Genomic DNA, 12,096 nt, shown 5'->3' on the forward strand with positions numbered 1-12,096 from the left:
AATGAAATTGCCCTTCGTCCACTTTGTGGTGCTGTCCGCATCCCCCATGGACTGGATAACACCGATCCACAGTGGTGGGAACCGATCTTCTGAGTTCAGTCTGCTGACTCTAACGCTTTTGGAAACACAGTCACAGGCACACCCAGAAGTCATGCTCTACCACATACCTGGACACCTGTTAGCCCAGTCAAGTCGACACAGAAAATTCACCATCACACCATTCATGAGGGCTGCAGCTTCATGACCTATAACCCTAACCTCCCAAAGGCCTCACCTCACCATCGCCACGGGGATTAACGTTCCAACACGTGGATTTTGGAGGGACACAAAGGTTCAGTTCCTAGGAGTCAACCGGGCACCAGGGTCAGGGGCTAACATTTCCTTTCCCATAAAAAGGATGCTAGGAGTCTACTTTGCCAGCCTTGGTGCAGTGGGAAGAAAAGAAAAACAGCTCAGCTTTTAAGAAGAAAGGGCTAAATTCAAGCATTCTATCTTAGTCATCACGCCGGTTGTCTGTGTTGCTGTACAGCAACCATTTTCCACGATCAAAGTATTTATTTATTATTTATTTATCTAGAAAGGGTCTCGCTTTGTTGCCCAGGCTGGGGTGCAGTCGCATGATCACAGCTCACTGCAGCCTCAGCCTCGCGGGCTGAGGGGATCCTCCCGCCTCAGACTCCCAAGTAGGTAGAGCTACAGGCACCTCCCACCACACCCAGTTAATTTTTGTATTTTTTGAAGAGTCAGGGTTTGGTCATGTTGCCCAGGCCGGTCTCCAGCCCCTCAGCTAAAGTGGTCTGCTCGCCTCAGCCTCCCAGAGCACTGGAATTAGAGGCCTGAGTCACTGCGCGTGGCCCAAAGCATTTATATTTAGAATATTTACATTCCATAACCCTGGGTCCTGGTCTATTCCTTTGATATTAAACAGCTTCTCAGGCATTTGCTGGAACAAATCGCATGAAATCACTTTGGACTGTGGACCCTGGAAGCTGCATCTTGGGTGTGTGGGGTGGTAGGAAGAATCTGAAAGGACTTTTTGTGACAGGCACCGGCCCGGTGGGAAAGAGGGTTTTGGGGAAGCTTTTCATGGGTCACATCCAGCGTGTTGCCGCCAGACATGAGCCCGGGGTTTCAGCCCCCAGGGCCACAGGTCCACTTGAGGTGGCCGCCTGCACCCTGGCCTCTGGAGCCAAGAAAGAGCTCAGAGAGCGTTTCCTGACTGACCAGGGCTGATGTCCGCTGTGCCACTGCAGGAGGCTGCATGAGATGACTGTGCTCACGGGCCCCTCCCTCATGGTGAGCCTGTCCTTACGGATTCTAGCTGGGAGGTAGGAGGGGGCAGAAGGGAGTGCTGGGGGCTGCTCAGGTCCTTGCATGGAGCCCAGAGACCAGGCAGTGTCTCTGGAACCAGGACAATTGACGGGAGTGTCTGATGCAAGCAGAGGCCACCAGCTTCATGCATTCCACAGTGGCCCCGGCCTCCCCGGTAATGCTCTCTGAGAAGGTGCCTGGACCTGCCACTCTTCCTGTTTCGTCTTCCACCTGCTCCCTCCTGCCGCCTTCCCTCCCTCCACTAAGACTGCTCCTGCTGCACTGTCACCAGGCTGCCACGGGCCCTGGTCAGTCTGCATCGCAGCTAATGACGTCTCTCCACCCTCGTGGCCTCCAAGGCCCATCACTCTTGAGGCTGCCCCCACCTGACGGCTCTGTCTGGAGCTGGCTCCTCCCTAAGCTCACCTGTGCTGCCCAGGCCTCCAGCCCTCTCTCTCCTCTGCTGGCCCTTTCTCCCCAGTGACCTCATTTGGCTCTGTGATTAGCAGAGTCATGGTCCCCAAAGATGTCAGCATCCTAATCCCTGGAAGCTGTGAATACGTGACCTTACGTGGCCAGGGGGACTTTGCAGATGTGATGACGTAAAGGGTCCTGAGACAGGGAGCAGATCCTGGATGATCTGGGTGGGGCTGATGTCATCAGAGTCCTGGGAGGCACCGGAGGGGGGCAGGTGGAAGAATGGCGGCCGGCAGTGGGTACTCATTTTTCCTGCAGGAGAGAAGGGTGCCCCTTGTCAGGTCTTCTGCAGAGTGGACCTGGGATCCAGGGCTGTTGCTCTCAGCAAAGAATCTATAAAGAGACTTCAGGGCTGGGTGTGGTAGCTCACGCCTGTAATCCCAGCACTTTGGGAAGCCAAGGCGGGTAGATCACTGGAGGTCAGGAGTTTGAGACCAGCCTGACCAACATGGTGAAATCCCATCTCTACTAAAAAAACAAAGGTTAGCTGGGCATGGTGGTGGGCGCCTGTAATCCCAGCTACTCGGGAGGCTGAGGCAGGAGACTCACTTGATTTCAGGAAGTGGCTGCAGTGAGCCGAGATCCAGCCATTGCACTCCAGCCTGGGTGACAGAGTGAGGCTCTGTCTAAAAAAAAAGAAGAGAGAGACTTCAAGGGTAGCCCCATCAAGGCCCAGTGGCTGGGGACAGGTGAGGACTACTGCCCAGGGGCCTTGGCACAGCCCACACCCAGGGAAGGTCGTAGTGCTAAAAACAAGCACAGGCAACCATGCTGGAGGGTGGGATGACGGGCGACTGTGGTCACATTCTGAGGTCCGAGGGTTAGGACCCTTCACTTCTCTTTTCTCTCAGGGAGACACTGTTCAGCCTGTGGCATGGCCTGTTTCTTGCAGGTTTCCTAGCACAGGTGATGTCCCTTCTCATTTTCCTCCAGAGCTGGGACCCCTAGATGATGTCGGGCACCCAGGAGGGAGGCGAGAGCCAGGAGGGCGGGGGGGCCTGGGACCCCCATCCCATAGGGTGTGCCCGGTGGAAATGTCCTTCCCTTCTCCTCTCCAAGTAGCAGAGGACAGAGCCTTGGGATGAGATGTTGTCTGGGGGCCATTCTAACTGGGTTCTTCCCGGTCCCTCTCATCAGCAGCACCATGAACTGGGGCAGGAATTGTAAGTTTCATTGTGATGTATTGATGATGCAGCTCAGAGGACCCGCTGTGGCCTCTGCTTCTTTCCTCTCCTGATCGAGGCTGGGACTTTTATCCACCTCTTTCCCAGCAGGGATATTGATCCGAGGCTCATTCTTGCTCATCCTCCTTCCCCCACCAGCGCCCCAATGTGGGAGGGGCCGCCTCTGCCTGCTGCATTTAGGGATGGTGTCAGCGAAAGGGGAGAATTAAGAGGTGTCAGTTAAGGGGAACTCAAAGGTCCCGCAGTCTGTTTGAAAACTCTCTTGGGGCCGGTCACGGTGGCTCTCACCTATAATCCCAGCACTTTGCTAGGAGGGGTAGGTGGATGACTTGAGGCCAGGAGTTTGAGACCAGCCTGGGCAACATGGTGAAACCCTGTCTCTACTAAAAATACAAAAATTAGCTGGGCATGGTGGACTCCTGTAGTTTCAGCTACTCGAGAGGCTGAGACAGGAGAATCGCTTGAACCTGGGAGGCGGAGGTTGCAGTGAGCTGAGATCTCGCCAACGTACTCCAGCCTGGGCTACACACTGTCTCAAAAGATGAAAACTCTCCTGGCTTTGTATTACTTATCAGGGACCTAATTGGAAGTAGTGGAGCTGTGTTTCTAGGAATTCGGGGTCAGACAGGCTGTACCTGGGAAGGAATTCGCTAAGAAGGGGGCTGCTGGTCTGTCTGCAAGAGTGAGGTCACAGGGAGGACCCCTCGTCTTCAGGCTGTGGAGATGCTCTGTGCTGCTTCCTGGCTGGGGTACTGCAGGTAGGAAGCCCTGGATGTTCACACCTGGAGACATGGAACACAGATACTTCCCTCCGTGTGCTGCTGAGCATAGCGCTTCTGCAAGATGGACATTAGGGCCTGGATCACACATCAGCAGGGATGAGGAGTGAGAGGCAAACTATCCCTGGCTTTGGTCTGGAGCCTTGGCTCCGAGCCCAGGGCAATCAGATTCCAAGATCTCCCCAATCTGTGCCCCACACCCAAGAAGTCACAAGAAAGGCTCAAGGCTCTGGCTCTTCCTGTGCCGTCTTGTTCTTACCCTGCCTTTGTTGAAGCTGCTGGACTCACGGGTGAGTCTAAGGGACAAAGGGACTCTCCTCCAACAGCAAACTGCCCAGCCCCTGCGCTGATCTGGGAGGACCCACACTTCTGGCGGTGGTTCCCTGGCCAGCTCCCAGCTGTGGCTCCGGAGTGGCCCTGCCTCTCTGGAAGTCTCCCGGAAAATCAGCCAGGGCTGTGTATTCTGTTCATGCTCTTATCTTCCTGACTTTTGCCCTAGAGAATCATTTACATCTATTCAGCCGGTACCTGCACCTTTTGGGTCCCTCCTTTCTGACCATTTAAAATATTTCCAAATCGTTGTGTAACTCAGGGAGGGGGTTGGCGGGTTTGCCATTGAGAACTGGACATTAGAGAGAGAAAATGCCCAAGGAAAAGATGAGCTATTTTTTTTTCCCCAACGGAGCTCTGAAACCCTTTGCTTATAACGAGAGGAAACCGTTTGCTCCTACGCTCATTGCTTGCCATTTCAAAGCCCCCCAACGCTGGGACCTTCGATGCCTGGCCCCAGGAGCAAGAGCATCCCCCAAGGAGAGGGAGGAGAGTGGAGGGCAGTGACCGAGGGGTGGGTCCGATCGTGAGAATTTCGATTTTGACTGCAGGAGCAATGCCTGCCACAATAACGGTGGAGCAGGACCAGGTGTGAGCCGGGAGAGCCACGCCAGCACTCAGGCTTCTCAAAGAAGGGAGGGAGTCTGCTTCCTGGGGGAGAGGTGCCTTTCCCCATGGCACAGGGCAGGGCCCTGAGGCTGACCGCAGAGGAGTTCTAAGGAGGGGCAACCGGCCCCTTGTGTGGAGTGGGCACGGGTTGGGGTGTGCAGGGCTGGCATGGGGACCATGGCCTTGGGTCCAGCTGGGTTTGAGTTCTGGGGGCAGAGGCTGCCGAGGCCAAAGGTCACATCTACCCTCTGCAGGACCTTGCTGGTTCCCTCTGGGTCCACACAGAAGCCTCCGCGGGGACTGGAGAGGGGCAGGGGCCAGGGGTAACTGATCTCCAGAGAGTCAGTCCAGGCTCCTATTTCTCACCAGAGAGAGAGAGAGAGAGACAGAGACAGACAGTGACAGAGATAGTTTGATTGAGTTTAAGGAATTGTCCTGTGACTCACGCGATCATGAGGTTTGCAAATCTGGAATCTGCTGGGCATGTCAGCAGGCTGGAGACCCAGGGAGGAGTTGCTGCTCCAGGCTCAGGTCTGAAACCTGCAGGCTGGACGCGGAAGTCCCTTCTCCACAGAGGAGCCCAGTCTTCTCTCTTAAGGCCTTTGTCAGATCGGACGGGGCCCGCCTATATTATGGAGGGGTATCTGCTCCTCTCAGGTCCACAGATTTCAATGCTCATCCCATCTAAAAAATACCTGAGCAATGGGCACCATGGCCTAGCCAAGATGATCCTAAAATCAACCATCCTAAAATGCAGCCCTCCCAGGAGTGGAACTGGGCAGGTGCTTCCCTCGGAGCAGCCCAGACCTCTGGGGGAGACTCTGCCGGGGAAAAGGCCCTGGCTGCTGTGCTGTCCTAGGTGCTGCCATCTGGGTCCTGGGCGGAGAGCACCCCAGAGGAAGCAGAGCAAGCCCAGGACCTGGGGGGCACCCCGCCTGCCCCTGGAGCCGAGATCTGTGCAGGGTTTATCTTACTTGTCATTGACAAGACACCGGGACTGGAATTCTGCCCGGAGCTGTCTGGGATGAGGCTGCACGTGTTTCTTTCCATGTCTGCAACACAGAACAACACAACTGGACCAGAGGTGCATATGGGGGGCCCTGGGGGTGGGGGGCAAGGGGTTCACCAACCTGAGAGGCCCCTGGGTGTCTGGCTACCCATATCCCACCCACCACCACCAAACCTCATGGGGGCAGGGCATAAGCCATATGGAGGGGATGCTCTCCATGGGTCCCCAGCAGGCACCGGTGTGAGTGACTGACAGTCTACCGTAAGTATATGAGTCAGGGCACACTGCGTAAAAGGATGGCGAGAACACGCTGCGTGCGTGTGTGTGTGTTTCAGACACGCTTCAGATAGTGCTTAATCACGGTAGACTTTACCCAGACAGCAGCTTGGCTCATATCACGGTTCTGTCTCTGCCGCAAGTCACTCATGAAGCTCAGGAGAGTCCAAAGGGCCGCATGGAGGGAAAAGGGCACCTGTGTCAGCACTGCTGCTCGGTTCTGGACCGGGGTTACCGCCCAGCTGCCGGGGTGATCCTGCAAAGATTGGATAAGGCAGACACCAGTAGTCCTCAGCTCCTGATCTCTATGTCTCCATCTCTCTGTCTCTGTCTCTCTCTCTCTCTCTCTCCCCCTGCCGCTGTGCCCTTGAGCCCTGGAACCTACCTTTCAAACAAGGATCAGGGTCACCCAGGGACATTTAACCAGCAAAATGCAGGGAAGCAGAGACAGAGGAACACAACTGCGATCCCAAATGCTTGTGGGGTGTGTGGAAGAGGGATGGAGCTGTAAGACCGAAGTAATGCCTTCCCTCCCCCTTCCCCTCCCACCCTCCCCCTTCCCCTCCCACCCTCCCCCTCCTCCTCCCACCCTCCCCCTTCCCCTCCCACCCTCCCCCTCCTCCTCCCACCCTCCCCCTTCCCCTCCCACCCTCCCCCTCTCCCTTCCCCTCCCACCCTCCATCTTCTCCTTCCCCTCCCACCCTCCCCCTCCCCCTCTCCCATCCCCCCCACCACAGCCAGCTGGGTTTTAAAAATTTTTCTGTAGAGAAGGAGTCTCACTTTGTTGCCCAGGATGGTCTCAAACTCCTGGGCTCAAGCAATCCTCCTGCCTTGGCCTCCCAAAGTGCTGGGATTACCTGCATGAGCCACTGCGCCTGGCAATGAATAGCTTTAATGATTTATTCAGTGCAACACGAGGATGAACTTTCTACCCCTCAGGATGATTAAACATGAACAACTACCTCGGGAGGGCTGAGGTCTCTGTGGCTGAATGTCCAAGTTGACAGTGGTCGTTCCTCCAGCACCAGGGGTGCTGTGTGGGGGCAGACAGAGCTGAAGGAAAATCCCAGAGCAGGTGAGTGCTTGATGCTGCCCCATTAGGGCTGCCCCCACGTGCCGTCCCTCCGCCCAGGCTCCCGGGCACTGCTCCCACTCCCAGCTCAATTTCCTATTTTCTGATCCATCCTAGAATCCCGATCTTTCACTCTGATAGGTTAAAGCCACTCAGATTTGGGCTTTTCATTTGCAGCCACGTTTTGAAGCAGACATGATGATGCCCAAGGCTGAAAATGCCACTCCTCCCGAAGGTATTGGCGGAGACATGGGCACCTCACCCTATGGAGTGAGATGACTTCCTGGCAGGCTGTGAGGATGGCTGGCTCTCCAGGGTCTCCTGTGAGTTTCCCTGAAGAGCAGTGAGACCTGTTCTCTGTCCTCTTTGTTGGGCGGAGAGAGGTTAAACTACAAAGAAAATGCATCATACTGAAAAAAACAAACAAGAAACCCACAGTAGCCTCTCCTTTGGGGCTGGTGTCTGGAGGTGTCGCACGTGGACCTGGGAACTGCCGTGTGACTGAGCAGCGCTCCTTCTGTCACTTGTCTTGAAGTAAGAGAAACAGAGGACTGTGGCTTCTGTTTCCATTTCACGATTTTTCCCTCAGTGTCTTCAGACAGGCAGAGTGCGCACATGGGGTGTGGACACGCTCCTGAATTTCTGCAGAGAATGCCAGAACGTGAAAGGCTGTCACTAGTTTCTAAAGGAGAGTGAATGGATGTCGGCTTCCTGGCGGCCCTGGCTCTTCCTGCCCTCTGCCTGAGGCCTGAGTGCTTTCACACTTTCTGCACGTCTTCTTTTCCTGCTGGTCCCTGTGTTTCTAAGAAGGTTGACCCCAGGGTGGAGCAGCCTTCATCTATCCATCGTGTCTCAGAAGTGTCACAAAACCGAGAGGCTCCTGCCACAAATATTTCAACCCAAACCATCTCCCTCCTCCCACTGGCGTCTCCTCTTCCTTGCTTTCTTCTCCCAGGACTAACATGTGGAAGCCACGCAGCTACCTGCCGGCCACCTCTACCTGGCATTCCCTAGGAACCTCGGGGTGACCTGGCTGGTGCCATGGATTTTTTTTCTCCTGCACCTGTGTCTCCCCTGGGGCTCTGCAGCTCAAGAACCAGGCCATGGGACAATATGCTTGATTAAGCTTCACACGGGGGCATCCTGGATTCCAGCCTTTCTCTGCCACGGTGGTCTGTGTCTTCAGTACGGTCCAAGTGCACTCACTTTTGGTCACCCCTGCCCCCATGGCACTGGCTCACTTAGCTCCCCTCCACCTTGTCTGCACTTTTGAAACAATTTTCTAGCCCAGCCACCTCTGTCTGTCCACCGCTCCAGACCATGCTTTACCCTGAAGCCGTAGTAACCTTTCAAAAGTACACATTCGATCATGTTGGGCCTGCTTTATTCCCTTTCAGCAACGCCACCGACTGCAGGCAGCGGTCCAAACCTTTGGCACGACCTGCGGGATCCTGCACCTCTCACCCCTGGAGGGTCCCTGCGCAGCCGCACCCCTGCGCAGTCCCACCCCCTCAGAGCCCCACCCCCGCGCAGCCCCACCCCCGCGCAGCCCCACCCCCTCAGAGCCCCACCCCCACGCAGCCCCACCCCTGCAGAGCTCCACTCCTGCAGAGCCCCACCCCCGCGCAGCCCCACCCCCTCGCAGCCCCACCCCTGCGCAGCCCCACCCCTGAAGAGCTCCACTCCTGCAGAGCCCCACCCCCTCTCAGCCCCACCCCTGCGCAGCTCCACCCCCGCGCAGCCCCTCCCCTGCGCAGCGCCTCTGCCGGGCCCCACCCAGGCCCTGCCCTCACGGCCTCTCAGCTCTGCCTCTCTGGCCTCAGAGAGCTCCTGAGCTCTGTCTGGCTCCTGCAGCTTCAGTCACTCCACGCTCAATTCTGCAAATACTCCTTGTTCCTTCTCCCCTCAGGCTCTGCACCTGGGATGCCCTTTGCACCGCTCTCCTCCCTGTACCTGTCTGTAACTCCGCTGGACCCTGTCCCTGAGCCCCAAGTCCTGGGAGATGCCATCCTGCCAGCTCTGTAGGACAGAGAGGCTCTCCTGCCCCAACTGTCCCTTTGGACTCCTGTTCCTCGAAGGATGGCTTCTGAGGTCCTCCAGCCACGCCTGTTCCTCCGTGAGGGCCTGAACCCAGCAGGCTCAGAGGCACTTGCCTTCAGAGGGAGCATTGAGCCCTGCGAATGCAGCCCACTCTGCTGGAAAATGTACCCAAGACCTAAGGTCCAGCCCAAGACTGCTCCTCCTTGTGCTTCCCTTGAGTAGCTATTCATTTGCACAAACCTCCCTGTAAGGGTCCAGCCCTACAGGGTCCTGTGAGCCCCTCTCTGCGGGTGTGGAGATGAGAAACTGTAGAAATAAAAGACACAAGACACTGAGATAGAGAAAAGAGAGTTTGGGCCCAGGGGTCTGCTGCCAACCAAAGCCCGGAGTCTGGCAGTGGCCCTGAGCCTGGACACTGACTTTTATTGAGTACAAAGCTGGAGGCAGGGTAGACGGTGCGTGGTGCAAAGCTGGGGGCAGGGTAGGCGGGGCGTGGTGCAAAGCTGGGGGCAGGGTAGACGGGGCGTGGTGCAAAGCTGGGGGCAGGGTAGACGGGGCGTGGTGCAAAGCTGGGGGCAGGGTAGGCGGGGCGTGGTGCAAAGCTGGGGGCAGGGTAGGCGGGGCGTGGTGCAAAGCTGGGGGCAGGGTAGGCGGGGCGTGGTGCAAAGCTGGGGGCAGGGTAGGCGGGGCGTGGTGCAAAGCTGGGGGCAGGGTAGGCGGGGCGTGGTGCAAAGCTGGGGGCAGGGTAGGCGGGGCGTGGTGCAAAGCTGGGGGCAGGGTAGACGGGGCGTGGTGGAAAGCTGGGGGCAGGGTAGGCGGGGCGTGGTGCAAAGCTGGGGGCAGGGTAGGCGGGGCGTGGTGCAAAGCTGGGGGCAGGGTAGGCGGGGCGTGGTGCAAAGCTGGGGGCAGGGTAGGCGGGGCGTGGTGCAAAGCTGGGAGCAGGGTAGGCGGGGCGTGGTGCAAAGCTGGGGGCAGGGTAGGCGGGGCGTGGTGCAAAGCTGGGGGCAGGGTAGGCGGGGCGTGGTGCAAAGCTGGGGGCAGGGTAGGCGGGGCGTGGCGCAAAGCTGGGGCAGGGTAGGCGGGGCGTGGTGCAAAGCTGGGGGCAGGGTAGGCGGGGCGTGGTGCAAAGCTGGGGGCAGGGTAGGCGGGGCGTGGCCTTGGTGGTCGGTGATAGGGTCAAGTACATCACCTGTCATATAGGTAGGGGCCCAAGGCTTTCAGGCAGCCGGGATGAGGTGAGGAGCATAAAGTGTCAGCACTTTTGCATACTTGTTAGAAAAGACATTAAGATTTATATTACTTTTGCTAATTATCTCTTCTAAGAAAACAGGAACCAGGTGCAGAGCAGAACATGAGAGTGGACATGGAACGTGACCACTGAAACGCAGCATCACATAGAGACATTTAAGCCCCCGGATGTCTGCGGGCCGACCTGACAGCCGCCAGGCCCACCGCAAGCGCTTGGAGGAGCGGAGTTTTCTTCTGACTCCCCTGAGGAAGGGGACGTCCCCTTCCCTAGCTGGCTAAACAGCGGGCGCTTTCCCAGCGCTGGTGCTGCCCCTCAGCCAAGGCGCCCTCCAGCAGCCCTTACGGGGGCATGACGGACGGCTTAAAGCTTCTCGCCTTAGGGTCATTCCTTTCACAATGTCACCCCAGGTTCACACTTCCGACCTGAGAGGCATTAGTAAAAGAGTTAGGATCATCTGTGAATAACTAATTACTACGGTTATATTTCTAGTTATTTCTTCTTCATTATTTATATGGAAATAGGCGGAGGCTTCTGGCTCCTGCCTCGGCACATATGTGATCTTCCCCCTACACCTCCCAAACCTAGAAACTTACACATCTGGACCTCTGCACTGGGAGGCCCAGCTGGTGCTCTTTGCCCTTTCTGAGGCTTTCCCCAAGTTCTGGGCCAATGCTCCTCCTCTCTCGGGCCAGCCCTTCACAGACCCTTCCTGTGCCGGATGAGGGGTCCCAGTCTAGGGCAGTTGCTCAGGTTGTGCACTGCACCAGGTTGTCTGGCTGATTCTACGCCTTACCCCCTTGTTCAGCTTTAGGCCCTGGAAGAGGCTATCTGCCCAGGGCTGACCTGGGCCAGCCACCCCTGGGCAGATAGCCTTTTCTAGGGCCTAAAGCTGAACAAGGAGTGGGGGTAAAAAAGCACCCAAAGAACCAGTGGTGCCCCAACTCACCCCCAAGCTGCTCCAAGTGCCTAGTTTGATGGGGAAGGGGGTGGAGTCGCCACCTCCACTCTGCTCCCTCCCCAGGTGTCTGCCTGTCTTTGCTGCTGCCTTGGTGACCATCCTCTGCCCCTCTGGCTAGGGCCTGACCACACTTTTTGCCTCCCACTTGGGTTCCCTTTCCTCCCTCAGACTTTCCCTCCCTGCCCCAGCCTGGTGATTCCTCCAGGCACCTTCTCTTTCCTGAGGGTCCAGCCTCCCTAGACTCTTCCTGTGGTTCCATTCCAGATCCCCAGAGGAAGGCTGTCTGTTGGCTTCTGCCCCATCCACCTACTCCCCCGACTCCTCCAAGCCCCCCGAAACTATTGCTTTTTCACATAAATCACAGCCGTAAAATTAAGCCGAGCGGTCCTAGCCTGCCAGCCTGTGAGCTGATGCCACCACACCTAGTATGATGACCCCTGTGGCATTCAAGGAGCTGCTGGTGTTAAGTTGCTCTCTGCGGGGCTTGTGATCGTGATTTGTAAGGAGGGGCGGACGACAGGGTGGAGGCTGGAGATGACAGCGGTTCCCACCCCGAGATGGAGGAGCCATCCCTGGCAGGGCTCAGGGGCTGGCGTTGTCTGCTGGAGAGTGGTCTGTGTCCCATACTCCTTTGGAAGAAGCGCTCTGCTGCGTCTTCAGTCTCCTGCCAGCCCCCTTGTGATTACTCTTCTGAAGATCTCCTTGTCCATCATTTTCTCAGTGCCCAAAGCCGCAATTCTGCAAACCAGACACTGCTAGGGTTGTAGAGTGCACCGGCCGCCCTGCTCTGCCCTTGAGGTCA

The 12,096-nt window shown here is 57.0% G+C and overlaps 2 long non-coding RNA genes across 5 annotated transcripts; both read right to left on the reverse strand.

Annotated features, from left to right (window-relative positions):
* Positions 1-358: 358 nt before the first annotated feature.
* Positions 359-6,918, reverse strand: LOC105723102 (uncharacterized). Of its 4 annotated transcripts, none has more exons than XR_010337774.1 (7): positions 6,361-6,488; positions 6,073-6,231; positions 5,665-5,742; positions 5,137-5,315; positions 3,608-3,754; positions 2,338-2,414; positions 359-2,040 (listed from the first exon to the last, which is right to left on the reverse strand). It is a non-coding gene; the product is annotated as an uncharacterized LOC105723102 (long non-coding RNA). The 4 variants fall into 4 exon arrangements; XR_002477879.2 differs by lacking the exon at positions 2,338-2,414 and adding an exon at positions 4,011-4,246; XR_010337773.1 differs by lacking the exons at positions 2,338-2,414; positions 6,361-6,488 and adding an exon at positions 6,756-6,918.
* A 45-nt stretch (positions 6,919-6,963) lies between these two features.
* LOC135269382 (uncharacterized) lies at positions 6,964-8,413 on the reverse strand. The gene is made up of 3 exons (XR_010337671.1): positions 8,377-8,413; positions 7,310-7,689; positions 6,964-7,028 (listed from the first exon to the last, which is right to left on the reverse strand). It is a non-coding gene; the product is annotated as an uncharacterized LOC135269382 (long non-coding RNA).
* Between the last annotated feature and the right edge of the window lie 3,683 nt (positions 8,414-12,096).

This window comes from Aotus nancymaae, unplaced genomic scaffold, assembly GCF_030222135.1.
Source record: "Aotus nancymaae isolate 86718 unplaced genomic scaffold, 86718_ANA_hifiasm-v0.15.2.pri h1tg000053l, whole genome shotgun sequence".
In the NCBI taxonomy this organism is placed as follows: domain Eukaryota; kingdom Metazoa; phylum Chordata; class Mammalia; order Primates; family Aotidae; genus Aotus; species Aotus nancymaae.